Here is an 18,756-nt window from a genome sequence, read left to right as displayed (position 1 = left end):
GTAGCAGTGAGTGAGAGCACAGGTAGCAGTGAGTGAGAGACAGGTAGCAGTGAGTGAGAGCACAGGTAGCAGTGAGTGAGAGAACAGGTAGCAGTGAGTGAGAGCACAGGTAGCAGTGAGTGAGAGCACAGGTAGCAGTGAGTGAGAGCACAGGTAGCAGTGAGTGAGAGCACAGGTAGCAGTGAGTGAGAGCACAGGTAGCAGTGAGTGAGAGAACAGGTAGCAGTGAGTGAGAGCACAGGTAGCAGTGAGTGAGAGCACAGGTAGCAGTGAGCAACAAGGACCCCCCATACTGTGACAGGGCACGGCGCTGCTGGGAGGCTGGGTCAGTGTGTGAGTGACAGGCCGGTGGGAGGGGCCAGGAGGGTGCTGGCTGAGCAGGAGGTGGGTTACAGTGCTGCGGGGAGGCTGGGTCAGTGTGTGAGTGACAGGCCGGTGGGAGGGGCCAGGAGGGTGCCGGCTGAGCAGGAGGTGGGTTACAGTGCTGCGGGGAGGCTGGGTCAGTGTGTGAGTGACAGGCCGGTGGGAGGGGCCAGGAGGGTGCCGGCTGAGCAGGAGGTGGGTTACAGTGCTGCGGGGAGGCTGTGACACTCAGACATTGCTGCAGAGCGCAGAACCAGAGAGAGGGAAGGAGGGAGGCAGAGAATCAGAAGGAGAGTAAGACGCAGCTTTCCCTGCGCTCTACAAACTATCTGCTGCCGACGCTGCTGCACCGACTGTCGCTGCTTCTATTATCGGCTACAGGGTATCGTGGGGCTGGGCCCATGTGGAGTGGCTGTGGCACTGTGCAAGGAGCCGGCTGGATACGTGATGCGTGTGCTTCCCAGCAAAGGGTAAGTGTGCCGCCGCCGCCTCTCTAGCATTGTTGGAAGAAGGGCTGTCAGGGGATGCTGGGAGCTGTAGTTTAACAACAGCTGGAGGCGCTGCAGGTTGGACATCACTGATTTATGTAAGGGGGGACCAAGCCTTCACGTATTGGCAGCGGCCGCTCTGTCTAACCCCGGCCCTGGCTGTAGCGCTCCAGTCTCAGCCCTGTGTCTGACTCAGCCGGGGGGGGGGGATCAGTTACCAGGAAGCACAAACATGATTGATAAGAGGCAGGGGCTGCTGTGAGATCCACTGGCCGTGCAGCGGCTATAGCGCTCAAGTTTGCAATCAAGGCGCTGCTGCTGCCATGGGAGGCCACTGAGGGGCTGGCACTGCCCGGGGATGTGTAGCGGTGTGTGCCCAGCACTGCCCGGGGATGTGTAGCGGTGTGTGCCCAGCACTGCCCGGGGATGTGTAGCGGTGTGTGCCCAGCACTGCCCGGGGATGTGTAGCGGTGTGTGCCCAGCACTGCCCGGGGATGTGTCTGGCATTCTGCGGGGGGACCGCTGGCTGTGGGGCTGCTGGAAATGAGGTAATGTTGTACCCTGGGGATGTGGCACCCAGAGGGATGGCAGGGGGGGGGGGCAGCACCCAGAGGGATGGCGGGGGGGGGGGCAGCACCCAGAGGGATGGCGGGGGGGGGGCAGCACCCAGAGGGATGGCAGGGGGGGGCAGCACCCAGAGGGACACTCAAGGAAACCCACCAGTGTCAGGGGGCAAAGGGCTGAGGGGCTGACTGCCTGCAGGGTTGCCCTAAGCACAATGGCTGTGACCTGTCAGCACAGGGGAGAGTCACACATGGGGGCAGGGAGCTGAGAGGGAAGCAGGAAATCTAGGGGCAAATAAACACATTCTCTCAGGTGATAGGGAGATGGGTGGGGGTGAGATTTGGGAATTCATGGTGGCTTCAAACAGTAAATTGCTAGCACTGTGGCTAAGTACTGTGGGTCCAGGGTGCCATTACTAGCAGTGTGGCTAATAACTGTGTATCCAGGGTGCCATTACTAGCAGTGTGGCTAATAACTGTGTATCCAGGGTGCCATTACTAGCAGTGTGGCTAATAACTGTGTATCCAGGGTGCCATTACTAGCACTGTGGCTAATAACTGTATCCAGAGTGCCATTACTAGCAGTGTGGCTAATAACTGTGTATCCAGGGTGCCATTACTAGCAGTGTGGCTAATAACCGTATATCTGGCATGCCATTACTAGCAGTGTGGCTAATAACCGTATATCTGGCGTGCCATTACTAGCAGTGTGGCTAATAACCGTATATCTGGCGTGCCATTACTAGCAGTGTGGCTAATAACTGTATATCTGGCATGCCATTACTAGCAGTGTGGCTAATAACTGTGTATCCAGGGTGCCATTACTAGCACTGTGGCTAATAACTGTGTATCCAGAGTGCCATTACTAGCAGTGTGGCTAATAACTGTGTATCCAGGGTGCCATTACTAGCAGTGTGGCTAATAACTGTGTATACAGGGTGCCATTACTAGCACTGTGGCTAATAACTGTGTATCCAGGGTGCCATTACTAGCAGTGTGGCTAATAACTGTGTATCTGGCGTGCCATTACTAGCAGTGTGGCTAATAACCGTATATCTGGCGTGCCATTACTAGCAGTGTGGCTAATAACTGTATATCTGGCGTGCCATTACTAGCAGTGTGGCTAATAACCGTATATCAGGCGTGCCATTACTAGCAGTGTGGCTAATAACTGTATATCTGGCGTGCCATTACTAGCAGTGTGGCTAATAACTGTATATCTGGTGTGCCATTACTAGCAGTGTAGATAGTAACTCCTCTGTTTAGAATACTTGCTCTTGTGTATGTTTTCTGTTTTCTTTTCGTACATATCTCTGCTTAGGAACTGGGGGGGGGGGGGGTGTTGGGAGTTAAAGGGCTGTTTGGTGTCCCCCAAAACACTGTGGCTAAAAAGTCATTTTATGGCATAAATGTTAGGGTACAACTTGGTCAGTTTGGAGCCCCCTGCCCTAGCAGCTGTGGCCCTCCAGCTGTTAGGAAACTACCACCCCTTGCTTCCTTTTGGATGGGGATTCTGGGAGTTGTAGTTCTAGTAACAGCTGTTCAGTCAGGTTGCATGTTGTTGGATTACACTCCCAGCACCCAAGTAGTGGGTTGAAGGGAGAACATGCCAGGCTGTTGGGAGCTTCTGGAAGTTGCAGTTTAACTACTTCCGAGGCCTCCGATTGGACGTGGACGAGTTAAACACCTAGAAATTCCCAGAGGGATGAGTTCAGGATGGAAATTGACTACTTCTGGTTCGGTGAGTCACAGTAACTGGCCACTATCTGGCACCGTGCCCGGGTTACGGCTTTGGGCAAGACAGCTGCATTGTGATTCACCCACTACGGGCTGCTCCTCATTGTACATAGAATTCATTCTCGGATCCGGTGGGGGGGAGTGGTGTGGAACGTCTGGACAGAACTGTTCCCTCTTACTCTTCAGGACCCCCATCTATTTTAGTGGAAGCCCACCCAGGAAAATATTGCATTATATTCCCGTTATGCTGCAGTTACAGTTTCTTTGCAGTCCCACAGATTAGAAGCCTGTGTAGCCCTCATTGCTTCATGTTTTATCTTGCTCTCTGCTGATATTACATTGCATGGGGGGATTCTCTTCATGGAAGCATCTGCGTTTCCCAGTAGAGCTCCTTGTGCCCGAGCCTTGCCCCCCCCCCCCATGTTATTTACATTGGTCTCCATGTGTTGTTCTATTGGCATAGAAACTAAAAGTTCTAGATCTGTCAGTTTTAAAGGCACAGAATTCAGGATTTCATTTGGAGTTATATTTCCAGCTCATCAGCGGGCTACTTTGTGCCGCCTGCATGCAGTTCCATTCCGACTGCTTTGCTTTGTGGCTAAGCTTTTTATCTAGATCTGCAGGACAGTATTTTTGTCACAGGAGTCACAAATCCATTGTATTAATCACTGCAGAACTGCGGGCCCATAGGCACATGGGGTCAGCGCACAAAAATGCCCCTGTCTGATTGTCTCCTCTCATAACAGTGTTACTAGATGTTATTGGGCCCCTCAGCTAATTATTTTTCTGAAATAAAAAGTCCAATACATTTTTAAATTGATTATTAATTAGGGCCCCACAGGGCCCACTTCACTCCCAGGCCACCCTGCAGCAGAAGTCTATACTATAGTACTGTGATTTAATGGAAAGGGCTCAAAATGATGCACTGTGACAGGTGGTCCTCCTCCTACATAAGGAACAAGTAGGGTGTTTTGACCAACCACTGCCATGGGACACGTAAATTGCAGTTCACAGGCAGGGGTTGCAATGTATTAGGCACCCATCAGTGAATATATTTACTGACCCTAGACCCCAGGCTGATGATACTCTTAATGAAAAAACATACCGACCTGGGTATTTGGTTTGGGCACACTTTGCCAACATCTTACATTAATTTACCCATGATACCTTGCAGTTGCCCAATATCGATAAGCGATTATATTTGCTACAGAACAGTTTGGCACCCCCAGTGCATTTCACTTGACTTGCCCTTTAAAATAAGTAAGCTGAGCAGTCCAGGAGAACAAACTCCACTGCTCCAGAAGTGGACAAGCAATTTCCAAGCACTGTATTAGACGAAGAAATGAAGTTGAAGTATTTAAATAAAGGGTATTATGGGATGGCAGCACAGCTCTGGTCTCGTGTGGATGTTCCTGCCAGTTTCTTCACACAATAAATTCAGATATATTAAGGAGATTGTACATGGATTTTTACTAATTGTGAATGCCACCCTTCGAGTGCTGGACCTGACATTGCCTTGCTAAGCAGAGAAGTTGAGTGAGAATTTCTTTATGCCATATGTCGCTCCCTGAGTTCGATGGCCTGAGAGATGGGAGATTAGATAAAACCCAGAGATTTTACAGATTAGAATCCTTTATCTGCTCTCTGTGCCCATGAAACATGTATTTAAATGTATCCTCATGTCTTCGGGGGAAGATAGTGATCTCATCCCATTACCGCCTTTGCAATTTTAGCCCGTCAGTCTCAAAACAGGGACCAACTGCATGGTGGGCGGATGGGGGATTGTTTTTGTAATGCTTCCCTGCGATGAAGTCTGGAAAGTATTTCTGTTCCTCGACTTCTGTGATCTTCCGCATGCGACTCTCAAGCTGCCGCTGAACTGCCCTGGGGACTGCTGAGAGTTTTAGTTCAGTCGCAGGCTGCCAGTTTTCCTCCTTTAGCCAGTTCAGTGAAACAAACACTATGAAGGCAGATACTGACAGGAATAGTAGTATCCCGGGGCCATAAGGCTGGACCTTTTTGGGTAACCTTTAACCAATCTTTTGTCTATTCAAGTACTCCTTATCTTGGAGGGGAAAGGAAAAACATCACAGCTATTTATTTAAATTACACGTTAATGGGTTTGTGAGTCACCCCTGCCCTTGTGCAGAATCCCAGCAGGGAGTGTCGCACAGAGATGGGACACATCAGTCCCTCGCCCAGTGGAGCTTGCAATCTTAGGGTCTGTTTTATCAGGAATACTGTCATGGGAAAACATGTTTTTTTTTTTTTTTTCAAAACCCATTGGTTAATAGAGCTTCTCCAACAGAATCCTGCATTGTGATCTGTTTTTCAAAACACAGATTTTTTTTATATTTAATTTTGAAATTTCACACGAGGCTAGCCATATTCTTCAGTTCCTTGGGTGCTACAGCCATGTGACCTGTGCTCTGATAAACTTCAGTCACACTTTACTGCTGAGCTGCAAGTTGGAGCGATATCCCCCCCCCCCCCTCCCAGCAGCCAATCAGCAGAACAATAGGAAGGAAACAAGACAGCAGCTCCCAGTAGGTATCAAAATAGCACTCAATAATAAGATATCCAGGTCCGGCTTGGGACTCCTCTAGTTACATGAAAGTAGGAGAAACAATAGGTTACCTGAAAGCAGTTCTAATGTGTAGCCCTGGCTCCTTCTGAAAGCTCAGACTCAGGCACAGTGTACTGAGATGGCGCCTACACACCAATATTACAGCTAAAAATACATTTGTTGGTTCAAGAATAAAATGTTAAATGGCAGAGTAAATGATTTGCTATGTAAACAGTGTAATTTGGAAATAAAAAGTATACCATAAAAATCATGACAGTATTACTTTAACCTGCCTGTAGTTTTTTGGAATGTTGAACTGCAGTGCTGCCCCTGGGGGAATTCTCACCTAAGCCCCTGGGAAGTACTGGGGTTATATAGAACATTTTCTTTAAAAGATAACTAGATTTAATGATGGGCATTGTACTTTACATCAAGATCATACAATATACTAGTCATAGGTAACCTTGGCCTGCAACCCCCATGCTTCTTCACAGCAGCTGGGAGTTATAGTTCCTGGGATTATTTCTGTGAGTTATAGTTCCTCAGTGGCTGTAGTAAAGTATGTGGCCTTGCATTTGTATTGCAAGGAAGCCAGGATGCATCCCCAGGATTTGGATAAAGTACTGCCCATTAATAAGAAAGGCATAACTATTGGTGGCATGCGTGCAGATTCCTAATGACCTTTTTTGCGCCCCTTTGTTTACGAGATCTCCTTGGCACCGTCATCTGGAATATGTTGGCACTGTGTTCTTGTAAGATACATGTAACCAGTGGCTGCTGGCTGGGGTTATTGTCAGACCTTGACCCTGTGTCAGTTGCATTAATGAACAGGAAGTTCAATTTAATTACAATACACAAGAACCGTTAATATTTTGTTAATGATATCCTGATAAACAGTGCTTAGTGATGCCATCAGTTATACGTGGCGCTTAGCGATGCCATTTGTTTCACATGACTCACTGAAAGATGTGTATTATAAGTACCCCCTGTTGTAAAATATGAGGATACTGGAAGTCACCTTGGAGTTCCATGACACCTTGTGCTTTTATATGGTCATGCAACTCCTGGGATAGGAAGAGGAACTCCGGGAAGGCTAGAGAGGGGGATGAAGCTGATGTACGTAGTGGTTCTGTATGCAACTGGCATTTGTTGTTTTGTGTTTCCGTGGTTACACTGTATTTACAGCACCTTGCAAAAGTATTCAGACCCCAAGCCAAGTCTCATTTTACTGAATCACACATCCTACCATAGAAATATTATTTGTGAATATGTATATAGTGCTGACAGGTTGTGTGGCACATTCAGAGGGAGATACATCGTCATTCCCATCAGTCTGCACCAGTGGAGCTTGCGATTTAAAGAGGAGGTTCACCTTTACATTAGTTTTTAGTATGTTACAGAATGGCCAGTTCTAAGCAACTTTTCAATTGGTCTTCATTATTTCTTATTTCAAGTTTTTGAATGATTTGCCGCCTTCTTCTAACTCTTTGCAGCTTTCAAATGGGGGTCGCTGACCCCCACAGCCAAGAAACTATTGGCTCTGTGAAACTACAGTTTAGTTATTGTTGCTTTTTAGCACTTATTTTTCTATTCAGATCTTCTCCTATTACCAATTACACTGACTCTATGTTTTTGCGGAGTGTGGGGAAATGGGACTGTAGGGATCATTTACCCTACTAGGGGTGCAAGTGCTTTCGCACTAAGGGACATCACACTCTACCCGTGTCCCATACATGGAGTACTTACATGAGTGGCTGCACGTTGCACTGAATTACGAAGCTGGTGCAAGGTGTAGAGCACTGTATATGCTGTAAGGAACGCCAGTGTGGCGTCTACCCAAGCGTTACATTCAGCACGAAGATTTGCACCTCTGGGTGCAAAGTACAGAGTTCAAAAACTCCCTGTTTTGTGCTTTTGATAAGCAGTTTTGCACTGCTACACCGGAACTTTGGTTCAGCAGCTCTCTCTGCTTCCCTACACCAAGATGGCAATCGGACCAGTCCCAGGATCAACTTGTACTAAGAGCCCTGTATTTCCTCACTTGCTAAGAAGGCACCCAATCCCACCCCTCCTTGAAGCTATCTAATGTATCTGCCTCTCAAAAAAAAAAATCATGAAAACAAAAAAAAAAAAAGAAATAACCAAATTGCAAAAGTGCTCCGAAAAGCACCATGGGCAAGTTTTCTCTTCGACTTTGCATCCCCTTTAAAGCTTTGGCTCTCCCGATTTTGACTATAGAGCCACTCAGAAGTTGCGGTTCATCGAGAGCCGGTCTAAGTTAAGTAAAGTCCAATGTTGTACCTCAGCCTTGAAACCCTGATTTGAATAGTAGCGGCGAACCCCAGTGGTATGTGCGTAGTGTGCCATAAGGTGACTGCCTTGGTCTATGGGAGTGCATTACAATGCAGTATTTGGTTTGTGTTTGTGACATTTGCCGTATAGCATTTAATTGCCTATAAATGCAGTATAGAAACCCCCAGTTCTATACATAAAGATGTACTTATGGGGTTTGGGTGGGATGGAATGTTCATTGGGCGTTTGTACATTGGGCACGTCATTAGGCTGCGCTTCCTTACTGTTAGCGGAACATCAGAGCACCAAGCGGACAGTATGTACAGAGGTGATTCAGCAGCGTAACCCTGTACCAAAGCGAGAAACACACACAAGCCAGAGCCTGTCTCTGCTCACGTCGGAAGAACATGTTGTGAAATGCCAGATCACACTCTGTAACCTCAGGTTAAATTAAGTCATTGGGGGTGCTGTTTACATGAAGCTTCTTATAGAGAACATGGTGAAAAGAATATAAAGGGTTACTTTAAAATAAGCATTTAAAGTTTCTCTTATAACACTCTGTAAATATATACAGGTATTATTATTAACATTTATTTATAAAGCGCCATCATATTCCGCAGCGCTGTGTAGTAAGTGGGTTTCATACATTGGACATACAGAGTAACATATAAAGCAATCAATAACCGATACAAGAGGTGAAGAGGGCCCTGCCCAAAAGAGCTTACAAGGTATGAGATCTGTTATCCAGAATGCTTGAGACCTGGGGTTTTTCGGATAAGGGGTCTTTCCGTAATTTGGATCTCCATACCTTGTCTACAAAAAAATCATTTGAACATTAATTAAACCCAATAGGATTGTTTTTCCTCAAATAAGGATTAATTATATCTTAGTTGGGCTCAAGTACAGGTACTGTTTTATTATTACAGAGAAAAGGGAATCATTTAACCATTAAATAAACCCAATAGGGCTGTTCTGCCCCCAATAAGGGGTAATTATATCTTAGTTGGGATCAAGTACAGGTACTGTTTTATTATTACAGAGAAATGGGAATCATTTAACCATTAAATAAACCCAAATAGGGCTGTTCTGCCCCCAATAAGGGGTAATTATATCTTAGTTGGGATCAAGTACAGGTACTGTTTTATTATTACAGAGAAAAAGGAAATCATTTTTAAAAAATTGATTTATTGCATTAAAATGTCATCTATAGGGAATGATCTTTCTGTAATTCATAGCTTTCTGACTAACGGGTCTCGGGGATAACAGATCCTATACCTGTATGTCTATGCACCTAATATACAAGATACTTGAGACTTTTGTGCATTCTATTTGCTTTGGCATCACCATATTACTATGTGGTTAATACCAGTTTACTATACGTTTACAACCAAGGGGCAAGGCGTAAGTTCTTATGGCTATTGCACATATTTAGAATTTTTCTTGTGGTTTCAGGTTGAATATGCCAGGATAAATTGCCCTTTGGGGCTATGGCACAAAGAGCAATCCTTAGCATTTCGTAACCCCATGGGTGAAGTACTAAATTTTTGAAATCACTCTCCCTGAACTTGTATGGCAGTTGCCTGAACAACAGCAGCAAAGGGATTGTCATTGAAATGAATAAGGAGATTGGCTTCCAAGTAATTGATGCCATGCCAGTGGGGAAGCAGAATGCTTGAAATTGCCCATTGTGCCATTTATATTTGCTACAGTGCCAACATGCATATTCTGTATTTGAACTAGCTGTGAGAGTTGGAGTGATAAGTTAAGGCAAGGCCAAACAATACTACTGTATATTTAATGTACATAAATATAGGAAATTTAGTGCTATTATAAATTGCGACATCATTCAGTAGTGCCGTGGTTCTCTTTATGTTATGAGTTTATCCCTTTACCCTGGCATTTGCATGGCTGTTGGTTGTTCGTTTTCTTATCTTTGTTTGCATTTCTTTATATAGAGACTTTACTGTTCTGTTGATATTTAGGAGCTTTTGATGGAGCCACTGACCCTTTTGTTTCCAGAGGAGCCAAGCTTCCAACTTTTTTCCTTCTATAAGAATAATTTGTTTTAATTTAGTATTTCTGCTTTGTTGCCCTTGCAGTACCTTGGCTTAACTTCCCCTTTAGGAAGCGTTGGCCATTGCATTGTGTCTGTTATACAGCAGCCCAGTGGCACTGAATTGGAGTCATTCAGCCTCTTACTCATTATTAGGCCTTGACGCTGCCTTGCCGTTCCGAGTTACTGGATCTAAGGAAGTCATTTGCTGCCAGAACCTGGCACTGGGTGTTGCTATTGTTCAATTACCCAAGTGCCCCCAGTGCAGACTATAGTATTTCTGGCCCAGTGTATATTTTGTTTGGGAATGATGGCACAGCACCCTTAATGACAGTACCCTGGTCTACTGTGATTTTTTATTTTATTTTGAAAGATACCCATAGGCACAGGCCACAAGGATGGCAGTTTACCGCATGGTGGATGCCCACTGTATTGGCCCCTTCAGGGTTTTAACCTTTGGTTCTAATTTAACTTTGCCCATGACGTTTCATGAATATTAACGCTAAAATCCATAAACGCGCCTCACTATTATTTAATTTGCATTTTCGGCCTGTCTGAGTGCTTTCTTGGCCAGGTCGCACAGTTACATTATTATAAAATCCCATGCAAACTAGAGTTCGATCCCCAAATGAAGCCTTGAAGGTTCCAGCCTCTTGTTGATGGAGTAAACAGCACAAATGAATGCTGGGCCCCCAGAGTGTATGCCGAGGTCACAACACGTTAGTTATATATAGGGCTCATACACATGGCTCCTGTCCTTTTAAGGGGGGCATGGCATCATTTAGACATGAGTAAGACTGGCTTCTAGCAACTGTCAGCTCACGTGTGATGACTTCTACATATGATGTGCCCCTTTAAAATGCCCCTCCTTAAGTAACGTGCCCCCCGCACTATTGCTGTTGACATTGCATCACTCAAATTCTGTGTTTCCAGGCTGCAGTCTGTCAGCAGTGACTTGAATGGAAAGTTGCCATACTGCTGAGCGCGGTCACATTGGGGGCCACCGTGACAGTTGCAGGAGGCGACTGCTGGACATGACATTGACGTAGGAGGAAAGTCTGTAATGATTACGGATGAGGTTGTTCAGTGGGGTCGGTCCCTTTGCTCAGGGGAGGTACACCCATGCCAGAAAAGTAAGTGCCATTAGTATAGGCAACAGTGTAACCCCCTTGTGTAATATATAAGGATATTGGTCACAGAGGAGCTCCATGATTAGATGAAGGTCCAGGATGCCAGGCCGAGTGCTTATACACAGATCATGAACCAACCAAACAGTTGCCACTGATAATTACCCTTCCCACTGTTTATATGGGCTGCGGAAATTAACGTTATGTACTAACACACTATTTTAAGTAGGTCATGTGACATTGGTAATTACTGATGAAAGGATATAGGTTATTCACAACTCTTGCATATTATAATGTTAGTTGATATCTAATGTGGTTGTGTGTGGCAAAATGGCTCGTGGGTGCTGCTGTGTAAAGGTCCCCAAGCGGTCGGATCTTCACCCGATATCCCCACCTACGGGTGGGCGATATCAGGGAGCGTGTAGGCTAATTCAATCGTTTGGCCCTGGGGCCAAACGATCGAATTATATGTTCGCCAATGGGGCACCAACGAGCCAATGCGGTCCCCGATCCGACTGAATTTTCTAACCTGGCCGATTGATATCTGCCCAATTTCAGGCCAGATATCAGTCGGGCAGGCCCCTCGTTTCTGCCCCTACGCGGGCGGAAAAGCTGCCGAATCGTTCCAAGGGACCGATATTGGCAGCTACAATCGGCCGTGTATGGGGACCTTAACACCAGTGTTCTTAGTTCAGTTCCAGCCAGGGCACAATTTGCAAGGTGTTTGTGTTTTTTCTCTTCATGTATTTGTGGGTTTCCTCCCACACCCCAGAATCATACAGATAGGAGCACCATGCCTTCAGGCCACTATAAAAACATTTCAGCGTGAAAGAAAAGATTGTTTTTGCCACCTGACATGGATTTACATGTAGGTTACTTATTATCAAGAACAAGGCAGAGAAAAAGCGAATATATGTACATATGTATATACATATATTAACCCATCATTGCAAACCTTGCATCCTGCACCTGTTGTTGAGCCCAAGACTTTGCTCTCTGGTGTGACGCCTTTTATACACAATAAAAAATGAAGTTTCTTTTGCACACACCGCACATACTTGTATGGACAACCTTCCTTTTCCGGTGGCTGTATTTAGTTGCCTGGAACTATCCAGATGTGGGAGATATTTTTATTTTTCTCTGTAACCAGCCAAAGGAGGGATTAATCTATCTCAATCAGTAATGAAGTTCAGGCTGCCCCATAGACATCGGAGAATTGAGTTCTGTAGAATTGCTTACTGGAAATCCATTTATTCATTGACACTGATCCGCTTTTCAAGGATAAGTTTAACAGAAGCTTGTGCTGGGGACAGAGCCTCTCTCCTCTATTTCCTATGGGCTCTTTTACTTTGAAGGATCATGGGAAATGTACTTCAGCAGCAAGTGGAGGACTACAAGCCAGACATGCTCATGCTTTTACCATAGAGTCAGTTATAGTATACGTGAGTGATGTTGTAAATGTTTTTTGGTCTCCGAGGATTCTGGGAGCTGTAGTTTGGGAACACCTGCTGGAGGCCCACTGTTATAGTATTGGTTCCCTCCACCCAGAGAGTGTGCTGTGTCTGCAAAGACTTGGTGCTCAATAGGTGCCCTTTAAGATAAAAGTGCTATCAAGCAGGATAAATAGTTAGGAGAGCAGGCCTGTGCCTGGGCACAATACCAGCTAGGGCAATATCTGCAAGGACTCTGTAATTTCCCCCCTTCTTGTGTTTGTGAATGTGATGGGGACCTTAGATTGTAAGCTCCTGTGGCGCAGGGACTGATGGGAATTACACTGCCAATCTTTATTAGGGCTACCACCTTTTCCGGGAACCTCTTTTATCCCTCCCTCCAATTAATACAATTGGCACAGAGTTTCCTTTTTACTGGCTGGGCTGTTACAATAGTGGCCAGGTGGCAAGCCGTAGCCCTTGTGCGCTGTGGAGGCAGCCAGACAAAGACTTCATGCATTTTTGTTGCAGACAGGTTTGCCAGTAAACCCTGACCCAGATGGCAGTGCAAACAACGCTCTCCCCAGCGGAAGCGCGTCGCATTCCCCATCGATGTTTATTTTTCCTAAGCGTTTGAACTTTTGCTTCACAGGTTTAATATTACAGAACAAAAGGTCAGTACGTGAAAATGTCACCTTAATTAAGGAAGCGTCTTCAGTTTGTGACAATTCGGTGCATTTCCCTGCCATGTTAGTTTTGCTTGGCCTTTTTATTTTGTTTACTGAATGACTTGAAAAAGGGAGTGTAACTCAATGCACTGAATGTTTCCTCAGCCTGTCCTTTAGATTGGATGCAACTCATGGGTTATGTTAACTTCAGCTGGAAAAGCCAAAGGCTTGACTGGGCACCATGTGTGACCTGGTGTGTGCCCCTAACCAAACAAACAGCCAGGTTAATTAGTTCCCAATAAAACCGACCTTGGTGTGTGTGCATACGATAGGGACCTTAGAATATGTTGGCACTATGGAGATTAAGGATAATGATCATGCAGGATCCACTTTCCCAGTAACATGTAGAGATTATGAGCTGTGCCCGACTGCATACTTTTATTTAACGTATTATGGAGTGAGTGGCGAGATCAGCTACGTTCAGGGACTTAAACCCGGCTCAGCACCTTACAAGTGATAATAGGATAATTATTGTAAAGTGACAGCAACTGAATGGAAGCCCCTCGTGGCCACGCACGGGTAGATACGTTGGTCATATTGAGACCAGATTTTAGGATTTGTGCTGATGGGGGGGGGGAATGGCTGCACGTTGTTGTGAGGGTTATCCTCCACGTTAGACTTTGGCTTAGCCCTCTAATAAACTGGCCAGACGTGCGGTGGTGCATGAGTCGGGTGGAGCGGCGGAGCACATTCCTTGAAGCATTGTTACAACTTCAGGTGTCAGACTGCGAAACATCCACTTCCCTGCACGTTCCGACTGCAGACCTGGCCGACCGGATTCCTTCTCTGTAGGGCAATGTGTTTATGTCACAGCGCGTGACTTTGAGAGGTCAGAGCCGGAGCTGGATGGCAGGTAATGCGATACTATTAATAAAATGTTGATGAGAGCATAAGCTGTTGGGGATAATGTTCGGAGTTCCTTTACAGTTCAAGGTTGTTCTCCTGTTTAATGACAAGTGGAGGTCAGGCCGCGTTGTCTAATATTAACACAGCCTCAAGGACTTGTGATTGACTTGGCACCCGGTGGGAGAGAGAATGTTGACTGTGAACGGCAGGCTGGAGAGGAGATATTGGCACACCTCTTGGGAAAACACACGTCCAGGTCCCGGGACCAGCCTTGCACCCAATGCCCTGCGCCTTTCGCTGGGTGTGTTACACAACTTATAACGACACTTTTACACTTCAAAACAACCTGCTTCCTCATTTTAAAGGGAAAGTATTTGTGCAAATATTAGCAGGAAGCCAGCAAAATGGTTATGTACGTTGGTGGGGCCACAAAACGGATACAAATAGCATTGCCTCGGGGTGCAAATACATTTTTGGCCTTGCTCAAATACATTCAGGCTGGAGTCGCATAGCTAATGACTTTGCAACATTTACTGGCTCCTTTATGCATGAAGCAGTGGTTCCGAAAGTGTGGAGTTGCACCTGAAGGGGATTAGCGCAGGGCCGGGAGGGCTTAGCCTAAAGTCCAATTATGGTGAGATTTGCTCTCTTAGATACCCCTGAAAGCCCAGCTTGAAAGTCAGTTAGCTTAAAATTTAAGGGTGAAAACGTAGAACTCCCTTAACGAGTTTGCAGCTCGGTTTTAAATAAAGGGATATTCCGGCCTTGGCCTTGGGCGAGGTACTGGGGTATTTCACATTCACTAAGTGCAGGTGCTGCTGAGCTACAGGGTCAAAGTTTATAAACCACTAAATCCTGGTGCAGGTGTTCTGTTATCCCATAAATACATAGTTACTAATGTACCATAACAGTGACAGTAAGCAGCAGTATTTACATTCTATGTAAGTGCGGTGCAGAGAGAAATTAATTTTGAATAAAGAATGACTAATGGTGAAGGGCAGGCATTTTGGCTTCTTCTTCAGCAAAACTGCAAAACGTGTAAAATACCCAATTTTATTGTTAACATTAATTTAGGATGAGGCCTAGTGCTCGTGCAGTTTGGCTGGGCCGTTGTGGTGACAATTGGACAGTCCAGTAAATGGCATCAGTCTGTCCTGATATATACATAAAAATTGCAAATAAGCGCAGGCTGACAATTTGCCCCAGGAAGGTGGGGGGGATGATAACCAGTCTAATACCACAGGAAGGTATGGGGATTGATAACCAGTCTAACCCTCCAAAAGGTAGGGAGAGTGATAACCAGTCTAACACCCCAGGAAGGTTGGGGAGAGTGATTACCAGTCTAAAACCCCAGGAAGTTGCCCCAGTGCCCAGGAGGTTAATCAGAGTATGACAATGCCATTGTAGATGATTATGTACTTTTTTTGTTTGTGGTCATGTCTCTGCTCACAGCACTGTGGTGCCCCCAACCTCTCAAGCCCAGCGCCTGTCAGCATTTAGCAGAATAGCTTGATTAGCAGTCGGGCTGAGACCTGCGTGTTTGGAACTAGCGACGCATGTTTTTTTAAATGCATTCGGTGCAACTACGTTCTTTCTCCCTTAATCCCTACATTTCCCATCACTGTTCCGTTCACGTTCCGAGTGCGGGGGGGGGGCATTGTCCTGAGGGGCTGTTCTACTGATCTGACACATTTGAGCTTCCTTGCAGAATCTTCCGCTCTCTACTCCTGTGTAACCTTTGCTCTGATTAATTTACACCAGAGGCGGCACAAGGATTATTTTCCCTGCGAGCCAACACTGGGCTGACCCAGCCTGTTTCATTTCTCAGCTACTCATGGCTACGATAAATATGCTGAGCAGATCTCTGCCTTCATTATTTGTACAGTGTTGCAGGACCAGGAGGAGAGAACAAGGCAACAAAATGATTGAATAAATTAAAAAAATGATTTTGTTGCCATTAAAAGTCTTGTACAGGTATGGGACCTGTTATCCAGAATGTTCAGGACCCTAAACTATAAGGGCTCTGGCACACGAGGGAGATTAGTCGCCCGTGAGAAATCTCCCTTGTTGCCGGTGACTAATCTCCACAATATGACATCCCAACGGCGAAAATGTAAACCGCCTGTGGGATGGGATACGCGGTGGCGCGATTGGCGGCGATTTCCGCAAATCGCGTTGCCGCGTATGCCATCCCACCGGCGATTTATGTTTTCGCTGGTGGGATTAGTCGCCAGCAACAAGGGAGATTTGTCGCGAGCGGCTAATCTCCCTTGTGTGCCAGAGCCCTAAGAAATAAATTATAAAGACCAACTGCTAAGTTGCTAGGAATAGGAATTATTTAACATTCTTAAAGTGAACCACCACTTTAAACTTCTTAGGGCTCTGGCACACGAGGAGATTTGTCACCGGCGATTTTTAAAAGAGCGATTTGGCGACAAGACGCCAATGCTAAATCAATGGAAATTGCCAGCGTCAAAACATACGAGGCTACTTCAAATCGCCTGCTGTTTCAAATCGCACACAGACCCTTTTCTGAGCGACTTGAGTAAACATGAGGGGGGGTTAACTGTTGAGTGTACCATGGGTAGCAGATCGCCTGGAGCTCAACTCGCATGAAATCTCTTCGTGGGTATTGTCGTGGCGACTTGTCGCCAAAGCTCCAGGGGGAAAAAACGCAGGCGACAAATCTCCTCGTGTGCCAGAGCCCTTAACATGCCTTACTGATAACCCAACTGATAGCCATGGTACTTACTGTATGTATCATTCAGAATTGTCCACCAAGCAAACACTCACCTAAAATAAAGTGAGACAAAAAAAAAGATCAGAAAATAAATGTGTTTTTTTCCAAACTGCTAATGTCAGCTTATAAACCTAGGGCCCCTTTGGGCGAATGTGGGGTACACAAAAGTGGCAGATCCACCTGTGGCCCTTCAGGGTATCCAGACACCCTACGGTCTTTTTGTATGGAACAGATTCGGAAAAAAGGCAATTTCAGCTCGTGGGTTATTCATTCTCCATAGCCATTGGTTCTGAAGGGCTCAGTGAAGGTTAATTAAAGTTTGTTTCCTGGCTTATATCCTTTCTCTTGCCAAGGTTGCGGGGAGTGTATGGGTTGTGGGAGTTTCCTGACCTGTGAGCTGACCCATTCTATTGCTGCCTCATCCTTTATATGCCTTCTTTCATATTCATGCTACACTTGCATAAAATCAATGCACTGCTTCCTATCTGCCTGAATTCGCTTAGTAATATCTTGATGTTCGGTATTTAAACATCAAATTGAAAGGTTGCGTGATAAAAGAAAATGTCATTTTAAGTAGATTTCCAATGTACATGTATTCCAAGTATTCAGTGGTTTAAAAGTTATTTGCAAATGTACCTAAAGTTTAAAGCAGTCTCTGTCCCTTTCTGCACTGCTGGTTCTGACTCTTAAAAGAAAATAGAAGATATCAGCAGGTCTGTAGATTAGTGAGCTTCTACAAATAACATTAAAAACAATGAAAATGTAAATTGGGAAGTTTCTTAGAATTACAGTTTCTTTAGTTAAAGTAATCCTATCAGCTACCTAGTAGTGTTTATGGCCAGTTGGCCTGTGTAATCCCCCCTTAATTTTGATTCTGTAAGTCGGTCAGAGCAGCATTTCGCACTGGGGGGCTGTGTAATGAGTCCTGCGGAAGTCATTTATATGAGTGGACCCAGTCGTTTGCTGGTTTTGTGGAGCCAAACAATGTCGCTGCTGAAGTTTATTTCAATGGCTGTAAAGAATGCGAGGACGTAGGTGATGAGGTGTGAAGGTTAGATAGGTGACATGATGGGCCAGGGAGGCATATTATAGTCTGAAAGAACTTGATGAAGACCTTGAAATCCATAAACTCCCCTCTTTTTCTCCTTTCTGAATAATGTTCCATCTAGAGTGCTGGATATGTTCTATCAACCTTGCCAACAGCGTACTGTTCTACTAACGCCATCAAAAAATAAAATGAAGTTCTTCACTAAGATTTTGGCTTTCAATGTCTGACCTGGAGTATTACTTGGTAATGTAACCCCGGTGCATTGCAGCTCTCAGTTACATAGAACTGCAGTTAGGAAAGTCCGTGTCTCTTGCAATAGTCCCACTGAGGATGCTGGGAGCTTTACTCTATTAGATGGGTAGTAACCATGAAGTTGTAACCAGCTTAATAGGTTTTATAGTTGAAAAATGCCTTTTTACCCGGCTTCGTGTAGAATTTGCTCGGTGCTTTATAAATAAATGATAAGGCTTATGAAAGCAAGAGATGATGATTTGATTGGCCAGACCATGAATTACTCAAAGTCCTGCAAGGCCGTTAAGGTCTAAATTCAGATCTAGGTCAGTGACTGTAGCCATTGTGTTCTCGCATTGTTCTCCCTGACCCTGAAGCAGCATTGAACTGTGTTTCCATACAGGCCATGAATCGAATTTTTATTATGGATCCCATACCAACATGCCCAAAACGACTCCACTGTACAGAGCAGAGACATGAAGAAGCTTCCTTTGCCAAGTATCAATATGATCTCCAGAGTAGAACTGAGCGAATGGCCAAATAT

General features: G+C 45.4%; 1 protein-coding gene across 2 annotated transcripts in view; it reads left to right on the top strand.

Moving 5' to 3' along the window:
* The first annotated feature begins 623 nt into the window (after nucleotides 1–623).
* nrip1 (nuclear receptor interacting protein 1) overlaps nucleotides 624–18,756 on the top strand; it is a 53,357-nt gene continuing 35,224 nt past the window's right edge. Inside the window, 1 exon segment of one of the 2 annotated variants that reach the window (NM_001097283.1) lies at nucleotides 624–833. The gene's annotated coding sequence lies outside the window, so the exon portion shown is untranslated. 2 annotated transcript variants of the gene reach the window in all.

Source organism: Xenopus tropicalis, chromosome 2, assembly GCF_000004195.4.
Source record: "Xenopus tropicalis strain Nigerian chromosome 2, UCB_Xtro_10.0, whole genome shotgun sequence".
Lineage (NCBI taxonomy): Eukaryota > Metazoa > Chordata > Amphibia > Anura > Pipidae > Xenopus > Xenopus tropicalis.
The sequence above is the reverse complement of the archived record's forward strand: the minus strand, read 5'-3'. Positions and strand labels throughout refer to the sequence as shown.